This window comes from Equus quagga, chromosome 10, assembly GCF_021613505.1.
Source record: "Equus quagga isolate Etosha38 chromosome 10, UCLA_HA_Equagga_1.0, whole genome shotgun sequence".
Classification (NCBI taxonomy): Eukaryota; Metazoa; Chordata; class Mammalia; order Perissodactyla; family Equidae; genus Equus; species Equus quagga.
Window position 1 is genome coordinate 27,763,900 of NC_060276.1, and position 10,695 is coordinate 27,774,594.

At 43.6% G+C, this 10,695-nt stretch overlaps 1 long non-coding RNA gene across 1 annotated transcript; it reads left to right on the top strand.

Moving 5' to 3' along the window:
- On the top strand, nt 1-9,450 carry LOC124245959 (uncharacterized). The gene is made up of 3 exons (XR_006890364.1): nt 1-52; nt 1,593-1,724; nt 7,945-9,450. It is a non-coding gene; the product is annotated as an uncharacterized LOC124245959 (long non-coding RNA).
- Nucleotides 9,451-10,695: the final 1,245 nt, after the last annotated feature.

The window sequence follows — 10,695 nt, forward strand, 5'->3', positions numbered from 1 at the left end:
CAGAAACCAACCCTGATGGCACCTTGATCTTGGACTTTTGACCTCCAGAATGGTGAGAAAGTAAATTTCTGTTGTTTAAGCCACTGAGTCTGTGGTATTTTGTTAGGGTAGCCTAGCTGACTAATATGGTCCTGAACCAGAGTAAGTTGTTAAAAAATAGACTTTAAAAATAGAACATTTGTTAAATCCAGAGTCTGTTGTCAAAAATTTTAATGGGTGAAGAACATTTAAGTACATCTCACATTTTACCTTCTTGTGATTTATCCTTTTATATCCCTTAAGTTTTAAAACATAGAACATACCTAAGAATTAAAACATGTTGCCAGTGGATTTTAGCATGCTATTTGTTCTCTTTAAAGTCACGGAGCGCTAATTTCTTATTCATAGAAGGGTTCAGTGTTAAAACAAATAATACATTTATATTATTTTGAATTTTTTTCTCCACTAACCCAATAGCAGATTGCATTCCAGAGTTTAGCATTATAAAGGGATTTTTAAGATGAATATGCCAGTATGGTTTTGTTTAGTTAATTTTTCTACATCTAATACTATTTGAAGGCTTAATGCTTCTTTTTCCTTGTTTCTTTTTTCTTTGCTGCTATTCATAAGCTGCTCCTCTATTTCTGTGTCTACTTTAGCTTGAGTTGAGATAATATGCTTGATAGGTAGACTTGTAATTTGTGATAGGGTTATGCATTATTTTCAGAAACTTGTTCTTACAGATACTGAACTCAAAGAATCTGAACTCAAAGAATTAGAGTTGGAAGGCACCCTAAAAATAATTTTCTAGGCAACACCTAAATTATTCCAGCTGTGCTCTTCAGAGGAAAAGATTCTATGACAGAGGAATTCCCTTTCTAAATGATTAGAGAATTTTAATAATACTCATTTTCAGGATTCTCTACAACAGAGTGAGGTCTCTTTATACTGCAGAGTGTTAAGTTCTTTCTGCTCTGGGGAAACGGAACACTTGCTGCCCTACTGTATGTCCGTTACACACGTGGAGTAAAATTGTGACTGAAGTCTGCCCTCAGCCTTCTTGTCTGCAGTTTCTTTCATCTCTCCTTCTGGTTCCTCTTTGCTTACTTTTGTCCTTTGGTCTCTTCGGAACATATAAATCCTCCATGCCGCTGCCAGTTTGAATGGCACTTTGTAAACTGTAAAGCCTTATGCAAGAGTAAATGATTCTGTTATCACGAAGGGGGCAGAATCTTGAACTGGACTCTTACAGAAGCGCTCCAGTATCGCTTTTAATGGTCCTTGGACAATCAATTTGCTACTGAAAAATTTTAATTCCATATTTTTATACTCTAGGGTCCATATGTCATCACTTTTCTGATTCTTACAACCATTTTCTTTAAATTTGGCTCTGATTGAACATACACCAGTAGAGGATGAAGAAACAAAGAAAAGCACCACTTCAGCTTTTACTTCAGAGAGTATTTTTAAAATACAGTGGTTTTTATATTGGGAAGTTAAAAAATAAGTTTATAAATAGTTGAACATTAAACTTTGCTTTGACTCAATTTGCCCATCATTGATACTCAGAAATACTCCTTTAGAAATTTGTTTTTTATTTGTATTTTATGTAGAAGAAAGGAAAAAGTCCAGTCTTTCAAAAGAAAGGTCTAAGCAAAGGAGAAAGAAAAAATCACCTAAAAGAAAACACAAGGAGTATTCTGAAGATAGTGACAGTGACTCTGATTCTGGAACAGACTCCAGCGGTAAGAAAACCATCCTTCTGCAAGCCTTGCTTCAAAACTAGTTGTACTTCTTAAAGCTTATCTTAGAAGAAGGTTCTTAAAAACAATAGTAATAGCCAAGCGTTTTTGAACAGTCACTGACTTCGTGCCAGGCACCCCGCTGAGGGCTGATACTCGTTCTCTATTTAACGCACACAGTAACTGTAGGCTCCATCTTAGAGACGGGGAAATGGAGGCGCAGAGCAGGTTATAAGTACCACACTCCAGGTCACACTGGTGGGATTCAGTCTAAGCAGGGTCACTCCAGATTGGTTGTGTGTAGTTGTACAAGGCCTGTGGCACCAAACTAAGTTGGGGTTGGTCTGCAAGACGCGTGGTGCCAAACCGAGTCATACAAGCCTGCATCAGCCCCGTAGAAGGGCTCTTTTGTGTAATTCTCACACTCCCTGGGCACCTTTGTGCACTTTTCAAAAAGGCACACCCTAAAGGACCCCCTTCAGGCTGGCAGCTCATTTATGGAAGACACGGCCTGTGGGCTGGCGCATCACAAAAGCCACCTCTTTGTGCCTTCTCCTGGGTGATGACTGACAGGGTACCTCCTCTGGGGACACATCACACAAACGGGCCCCTTCCTCTGATGTCACCTGGGTTTCCTGGCCCCCGTGGTCACTTTTCTTCCTTATTGCTGGAAGACTGAACTTTCTTAAAGCACACACCTGAGCGTGTCAGCCCCTACTTAAAATCCTTCAGCAGCCTCAGGGTAAAGGTCAGACCTGACTGATCCCCCTCTAATCACATGTACCCTGTGCCTCCCTCTCACAGCGTCCTCTGTAGCCTGAGAACGGCTTCTGTTTCCTCAGTCTGCCATCTTCCTTCTCTTGACTCTTACTTGGTGCCGAGAGCCCGTCTGCCTGCAGTGTCGTCTCTCCCTGCGCGCGGCTCGGCTTACTCATTCAGCGGCGGGCACGTGTTACTTTCGTAGTAAAACTGCTTCAAAGAAAACTAGCTTGAGTCACCTTTTCCTGGTCCACCATTCCTCAACCACCCTCCCCAAATCGGCCTGATTTTGAGACTCCTCTGTATACCCGGAGCACCCCGCGCTTCCCTCTCTCACTGCAGATTCTAATTCTCTGTCCACTTCTGTCTCCTCCATTAGCCTGAGCTCCTGGAGAGCATCCTCCCTGAACACATACACAGAGTTTTTTCTCTTTTCATCATGAAAAGGTTCAAACATTCAGGAAAGTAAAGGGAATAGTATAATACTACATACATACCAACTAGAGTTTAAGTTTTTAGTATGATGCCATATTTGTTTCAAATATGGATTTTTTGCTGAGAAATTCAAAGTAAATTATAAATATCACACTGCCACCCTAAAGATTTCTGTATGCAGCTCTAAAAAGTAAGAACATTTTCCTACTTAACCATAATACCATTATCTCGCCCAATAAATTAGTAATAATTCCTTATATCATCTAATACCTGGTGTGACTTTAATTTCTGTGCTTTCAGTGCCTGGCATAGTTCCTGACATAAATGTTGAACGAATTAATTTCTCTTTAACAACAAATGAGACAGCAGCAAAAGCATGTTTATCTGCTCAAGGTATTAAGGTTTTAGAGGTACATTTTTTTCTTTAATTTTATTATGGTAAAGGTCAAATATATATAAAAGTACAGAGAATAGAATAATGATCTCCCATGTACTCATGACCCAGCTTGAACAATTATCAACTTGTGCAAAGTTGCCACTGCCCCCAATTATTTTGAAACAAATCCCAGATATCATTTCATTCATAAATAATTCAGCATGTTTCTCTAAAAGATAGACATTCTTTTTTTACAAAAAACAACCACAATACCATTATAATGCCTAAGAAATTTAATGGTAATTCCTCAATTCTTATCACAGTCTTTTTCTTTTCTTTTTCTTTTTTTTTTTTTTTTTTTTTTTTAAGGAACATTAGCCCTGAGCTGACATCTATGCCAATCTTCCTCCATTTTCCGTGTGGGTTGCACACAGCATGGCTGACGAGTGAGCCAGAGATGATCCACACTGGGGATCCGAACCTGCGATCCCATGCCACTGAAGCAGAGTGTGCCAAAATTTAACCACTACACCACGGGGCTGGCCCCCAACAGTCCATTTTTAATTTTGTTGTTTTCTAGCCTGGCAGTTTCACATGAGGAAGACAGCATGAAGAAAGCCAAGGTCTGACTGCTTCTTTTCAGTGATCCATTAATCTAGAATATTAATCAGGGGACCATCTCCATCCTCTTGCTTCCAGCAGCACTAAACCAAAAGGTTCCCGCCTAGTGTTTAATCATCAGGAACCAGGGTCCTCTCAAGGATGTTGAATGAGACAAAATGTATTTGAAGGTGTGATCATCACTTCTGGGCCAGGGAAGGCACAATAACAGCTCCTGTGATGGGAGGAGGGGAGAAAAGGGAGAGGAGCCTCACTGTGGCCTTGATGGCGTCTCCTTGGAAGCAGCAGGACCTTTAGGCCAGAATGGTTTCTGTTCCCCTATGTCCTCCACAAAAGGAGGGCAGTGAACAGAATTTGGAGCATACTAGATGAATGTCTGGGTGCCACCTTCTTGTAAAGCCCTATGAGTAGCTTCTTAGGCAGACTCCTTTAGAGTGTAGGTTTGTGCCTGAGCTCCTTAGCGTGAATGGAGCTCTGCCCCGTCTTGTAACACGCTGTTTTCTCACTAGGGACTTACCCTACCCTGTCTTGCACATGTGTGTGTCTGAGAAGTACAGGGCCTGTTGATAGTGACTCAAGGATGTCACCTTATGAAAGGAGGCTTCCTTGCCATTCCTTAGCAGTTCCTATCCATACACTACTAACCCCACTTGGGTGGCCTGGGTGTTCTGGGCTGCAGTGGCACCAGAGGAACCCAACTCCATTTGGGCTCCAGAACAAACATGGCATTATAGAGTCCATCCAAGATTATGATGACAGGGTGACCCATGGCAACGGGTGACATAGTTCTGAGGACTAAAGCCCTCTCATGTCTCCAACACTTGTCCTTCCTATTCTTAAACGAAACCTAAAATCAGAAGGAAAAAAGGGGTTGGTTTAGCATATTGAACAGGTAATGTCATAACAGAAAAACACAACATGCAAATCTATTTGCTGTTGAGATTTTAAACCACAGTGGGAGAAGCTATTTCATTATTGCTAGAATATCTTAGGAAAGTTAATACTGCATTCGCTCCCTTCAGCGTGGACCATGTGCCAAGCTCTGGTCTCAGCTTATTGCTTTGTTTCCATCCTCTCACTTTTAGTATTCTTTATTTTCCAGGTCTTGTATGCAAGACTAGCTAGTGGGTTGCACTGTGTCCTTGCTGTTAATGCTATGCCTGGTAACAGGATAGAGAAATGTTAGTATCCTAACAGCAGATCATCAGCTGTCGTGCTGCTCTGCCCCCTCCTCACTAGAGACAGTGTCTAGTGATGGGGTGATGGGTGGGGTGGGGGGAGCTGAGCATGGGGAAAACTAGACTCCTTTTAAAGTCATACTGAGGAAAATAGCTCCCTATTTGAAAAGCCCATCTTTAGTCTGAAGTAACTAATCAAGAGGAGCACATAGGATTTTTAGCCAGGTTTCCTTCAAGGATGACTAAGGGGTCATTCATCCTCTGAACCCTCTTGAGAGTTAAAAAGGTAGTCTGGCAAGGAGGCCAGAGGGGTTTGTGACTTGTCTTGCTGGGACATGAGAGTTGCTGAAGCTCTGGACACTGCCTTGATATTTCAGCCTTTTTTTTTTTTTTTTTAAAGGCAAGGTGTTTAAAGATTTTATTTTATTTTTTCCTTTTTCTCCCCAAAGCCCCTCGGTACATAGTTGTATATTCTTCGTTGTGGGTCCTTCTAGTTGTGGCATGTGGGACGCTGCCTCAGCGTGGTTTGATGAGCAGTGCCATGTCTGCGCCCAGGATTCGAACCAACGAAACGCTGGGCCGCCTGCAGCAGAGCACGTGAACTTAACCACTCGGCCACGGGGCCAGCCCCTATTTCAGCCTTTTATGCTAAGGAAAGTTCAGCCTAACTAGGTTCAAATTCATTAAAACTTAATTTCTTCCCAGTCAATAGTGTGGAGGGAAAGAGGCATACCATTGTCAATTCTGCATGCACCAGCCTGCCTCCAAGCTTCCTGGGTTCAGGACACCGTCAGCTAACCCTGTTCTAGCTACAGGTCAGGATTCTGGATGGAAGATGATATTGCCTGGAGTAGTGGAGCCCTAGGCCCTGCCAGCGCTACTCCTCAACTAGGAGATCCCAATTCCATCACCAGTTCCTAAGGCAGGAGAGTGGAAGTAGGCATTTTAGAACAAGGTCAACAACAACATAGCACCCCCATGTTCATTGTAGCATTATTTACAATAGCCAAGATATGGAAACAACCTAAGTGTCCATCAATGGATGAATGGATAAAGAAAATGTGGTATGTGTGTATTATATCCATATATATAATACACATAGACACAATGGAATATTATTCAGCCATAAAAAAGAATAAGATCTTGCCATTTGCAACAACATCATTTGATGGCATTATGTTAAGTGAAATAAGTCAGAGAAAGAGAAACACCATGTGATCTCACTTATATGTAGAATCTAAAAAACAAACCAACCAAGCACATAGATACAGAGAATAGATTGGTGGTTGCCAGAGGCAGTGGGGGTGTGGTGAGAGAAATGGGTGAAGGAGGTCAAAAAGTACAAACTTGCAGTTATAAAATAAATGTCACAGGGATGTAATGTACAGCATGGTGACCATAGTTAATAATAATACTGTATTGCATATTTGAAAGTTGCTGAGAGTAAGTCAATTCTCAGGAAAAAAGTTTTTGTAACTATGTATGGTGATGGATATTAACTAGACTTATGGTGATATTTTGCAATGTATACAAATATCAAATCACTACGCTGTCCACCTGAAACTAGTTTAATGTCATATATCAATTATACCTCAATAAAAACTAATTAATTAAAAAAGCCAACAACAATGTGGAGGCAGGGGTCACACAAAAGGTTTTTCCCTAAATGCCTGGCAACTATTAAAAAACAAAACAAAGTCATGTCAATTAAACCTCTGTCCACTCAGCATCCTAGTTAATGGGATTTACATTGCATTTAATCCTTTGGAAATTCCCAAAGTACAAATTGTGATGCTGTGGGCCTCCTCTCCCTGCCTGCCTCCTGGCTTTTGCGCTCCGATTTGAAGAGTTTGGATCCTTCCTCTGCATGAGTATACAGTCTAAAGAAGGCCAGTGTAATAGAGCTTATTTTGGAGAGATTCAAATGCACCAGTGGTCAGACCTCCCTAAACAGCCAGAGCCCACAGTGGGCTGTCATCTGGGCCAATAGTAGGTCCCTCTTCCCAATACTGGTTACATAAAACAGGTCTACCATATTTGCAAAAGAGAGTGGGAAAAGCACATAAAGAGTTTCTTTGGAGAATTCATGCTGTAGAGTTTGGAAATGGATGAGAAGATTTTCTTTCCCTTATTTATTTCTTGTGGCTCCTTTTCCCTTCAGAGCTCCATTAAGAGACCACTATGTAAACCCAGGAAAAGCAAGTCACCTAACTTTTAAGTTTTTCTTAAAAAAATTTGCTTTGCCTGCTTGCAAAAGTAGAGGCCTGGTCCTCCCAAGCCCTGGCCAGACCTGACTGTGAGCCCAGCCCTCGGCCTCAGGACGCCAGCACTCAGTGGCCTGCTTTGTTGGGCTGCTTCTCAGACACCCCGTCACTAGGTCTGCAGCCCATTTCCATCACTGCCCTCACACACGGTCTCTGCAGCAAAGCATAAGCCGATCCTATCCTGATCCCCCCCATACTTCTTTGATACAACTTACGGTTTTCTATCAGCTCAAGTAGTCACCTTTTGATCCCATGACCTACAAATAAGTTATCACTACTTAGAAAATGAAAAAGTACTTCAGATTAACACAGGTACAAATCTACCCTGAATTGACAGCCACCCCACCAGCACCAAACAAATTCCACGAAACCCACCTGTTATAATTGTACCACCAAAAGGGAAAAAAAATCCTCAGATCTCAGAAATTCCTCAAGAGAATATTCACTTAAGCAGTTAGTAGTTTCATAACATTGAATTTGTGTGCAATGTGCAAGGCATATTTTGACTGTACATTAGAATTCTCGTTTTCACCCTTTTTAGGTTAATGGAATTTTATTCATAATTGTTCTTTTTTTGTTTTGTTTTTTAGACAAATTTAGGGATGCCACTCCCTACATTGCTTTACCAAATGCTTAAAAACAACAGCAGGAGGACTCGACTTTAAGCTAGCTCCCGCCGTCAGTCTCAGTGTAACTACATAGCCATTAGTTATTCAGATAGTGTGCTCTGTGGACGAGTTACTCCCTTCTGCCAGTGGTGAGATATTTACACAATTACTCATTTTAGCTCAGAGGTTATGCTTGGTTTTAAATATTTTAAATAGTATAATTGAGCTCTCTTATAACCCAGCTCCTTAGTGCATTAATTTGAATACTTCCAAGTCAGACTGAGTCCCAACATGACTACATAGAAGAAAGAAGTATTCCTTTAGGGAGGGCCAACATCTTCCCTAAAGAATACCTGTGTTAGGAGGTATTGACGCAAATAATTAAAAATCATTCTATTGTAAAAGAAAAGAAGAGAGTTTTATTTGAGCCAAACTGAGGACTATAGCCTAGGAGTCGCAGCCTTCACAAGGGAAGAAAGCGCTCTGGCTAAGAGCGATTTTCAGCACAGTTATATACCGTTTCAAAACAAAGAGATGTACATCGAGCACGACAGGGGTACATTCCTTCAAGGAGATCTTTGTTACAGATTAGCATGGGTACAGCGGGTCAACATGACCCTGGCATCATAGGAAGGGAGGCATTAATTCTTATCTTCAAAAAGTGCACTCTGCTTTAGGGTAATGATTAAAGCAGATGTACAATGTATGTTTGACAGGCCGTAAATCAGACTTCTTTGGTTCAAATGAAATTCAGGTCAAATCAAATTCAAACCAGAATGGCTTCCCCATATACTTTAATATAAAAATTTTCTTATATCAGAGGAGTTGAACTTTATTGTAAAATATATATATAAATGTGGTACAGGTATAGGAAAAGTGGTTGTGTTCTATTGTTTTTTTCCTTTAGGAACTCATGTTCGCACTGGAAATGGGCAAGTTCCATAATCTGAAATTTACTTATCCCATTTTGTTTCCCTTAAAGCTCCCCAAATTCAAAACTTATTTTCCAGTCATGGAAAAGACAATAAAAACAAACCAACATGAGAATGACCAGGACAGAGGTGTCCAAGTCCTGAAGCAGGTTTCAAATGGCTGCCCTGCCGAGCTGCTTTGTTCAGGTTTACTCGCCTGCACCCTGGCTTCAGTCACACTCATGCACAGTGCAATCTCCTTTCTGAGAAGACAAAAGCACAAATGTCCAATATTCAGATATGTGAATGGAACTAAATATATGGATGTTATTTCATGCTTGTTTTAAAATTTCTCTCCCTCTTATGCCCCCCACCCCAGCAGAATTTTCTGTAATACCCAGTTCAAGGCTTGCTTTAGGGGGTGGTCTTCCTTCCCGCACAAAATTTAATGTGGCACCAAAACAATCAGTGATCAAGATAATGTTTTAACAAATTTAACAAGTATCAAAATGAATGCAAAAATAATCCATGATGAAAAAATTATCAAAATTTAGATATAGGTAGGATCTGACCCTGCACTTGCTCCACTGTGCCTCGTGCACAGTTCCAATAAAATGTTATTTACAAAACAGGCCTCTGGCCAAAGTTTCCCTCCTACTTGATGGATTTAAATCCTGCATGAAAATATTTACCTTGATTCCCAGTAGGTACTGCCCCCACCCCAGAGTCCTGCGGGAGGGGGCCTTGGTGGCCTTGCGTCCACTAGGCCACTTTTAGCTCTGAAGAGGAGAGAAGGGACTCCGGAAGAGAGCCCGAGGCATCCAGAGACCCCGAGACCCCTGGAGAACTAGGCACCTCCAGGAGCAAGCCGTATACAGCGGGAAAATGTCGGGGTACTCAGAGCGGTGTAAAATGCTTTCCATCTGCAGCTGCAAGGGGGTGAACGTGGTGCGGTAGAGGCACTGCTCCCTGTCCCCTGGCTTTGGCTCCTGAGGGACCTGGGGAGGTCAGCTCCTGCTGCTGCTGCTTCCTGGGCTCCTGGCCGCCACCACCTCCTCCTGGTCCTCCCCCTCCCTGCCCCAGATCGGACCATATTTCCTCCTCATCTCCCGCTACAATCACTGAGATCATGGGAGGCTTCATATCTGGAATGGGGGAAGGGCCGCGAACTGAGACCAGCGGCGGCGTCCTGTAACCTGCCTCTCCCAGGGAAAGGACGCTTCCTCGAGTTGGCCACAGCACCTGTCCCGGGCCAGGCACTCACCTTGCAGTTCTTGCCAGAGCTCCTCAACTCCCAGGCTGCGTGAGCCGGGGTCTCGGCGGCTGCACCCGGGCGGAGGCTCCCTGTCCCGGGCGCTGTCGATGCGGCTGTGCTCTGCTCCGAGAGCCGCCACGATGCCCGGGTCGGCTCCTGGTGCCGGTCCACAGCGCATCTGCCTCCGGTTCAAGGTCTGCAGGCTCTGGGTTAGAGGACCGCTATTCCCATCACGTCCAGTCGCGCGGTGCGTTGGTGGGTGGGACCTGCGGGGACGCGCACGCGGCCAGGGCGGGACCGAAAGGAGGTGGAGCGCGGGACGGGAGGGGGACGGGAGGGGGACGGGAGGGGGCGTGTAAGGGTGGGGCAGGGGAGCTGCACCCCGCAGCTTCGCCGCCCTGCTCCCGTCTGGGGTGGGGCCGGGGGACTGGCCTGAGGAAGGGGCTTTGCCGGACGGTGCCAGCCGATTGGGGGCGCGGCTAGAGCCGGGGGATACGAGATGTCACGCTAAGCCCCTTAGCCCTGGGAGAAATGTTGGGAGGACGTCTCTCCGCCTGGCCCTCGAGC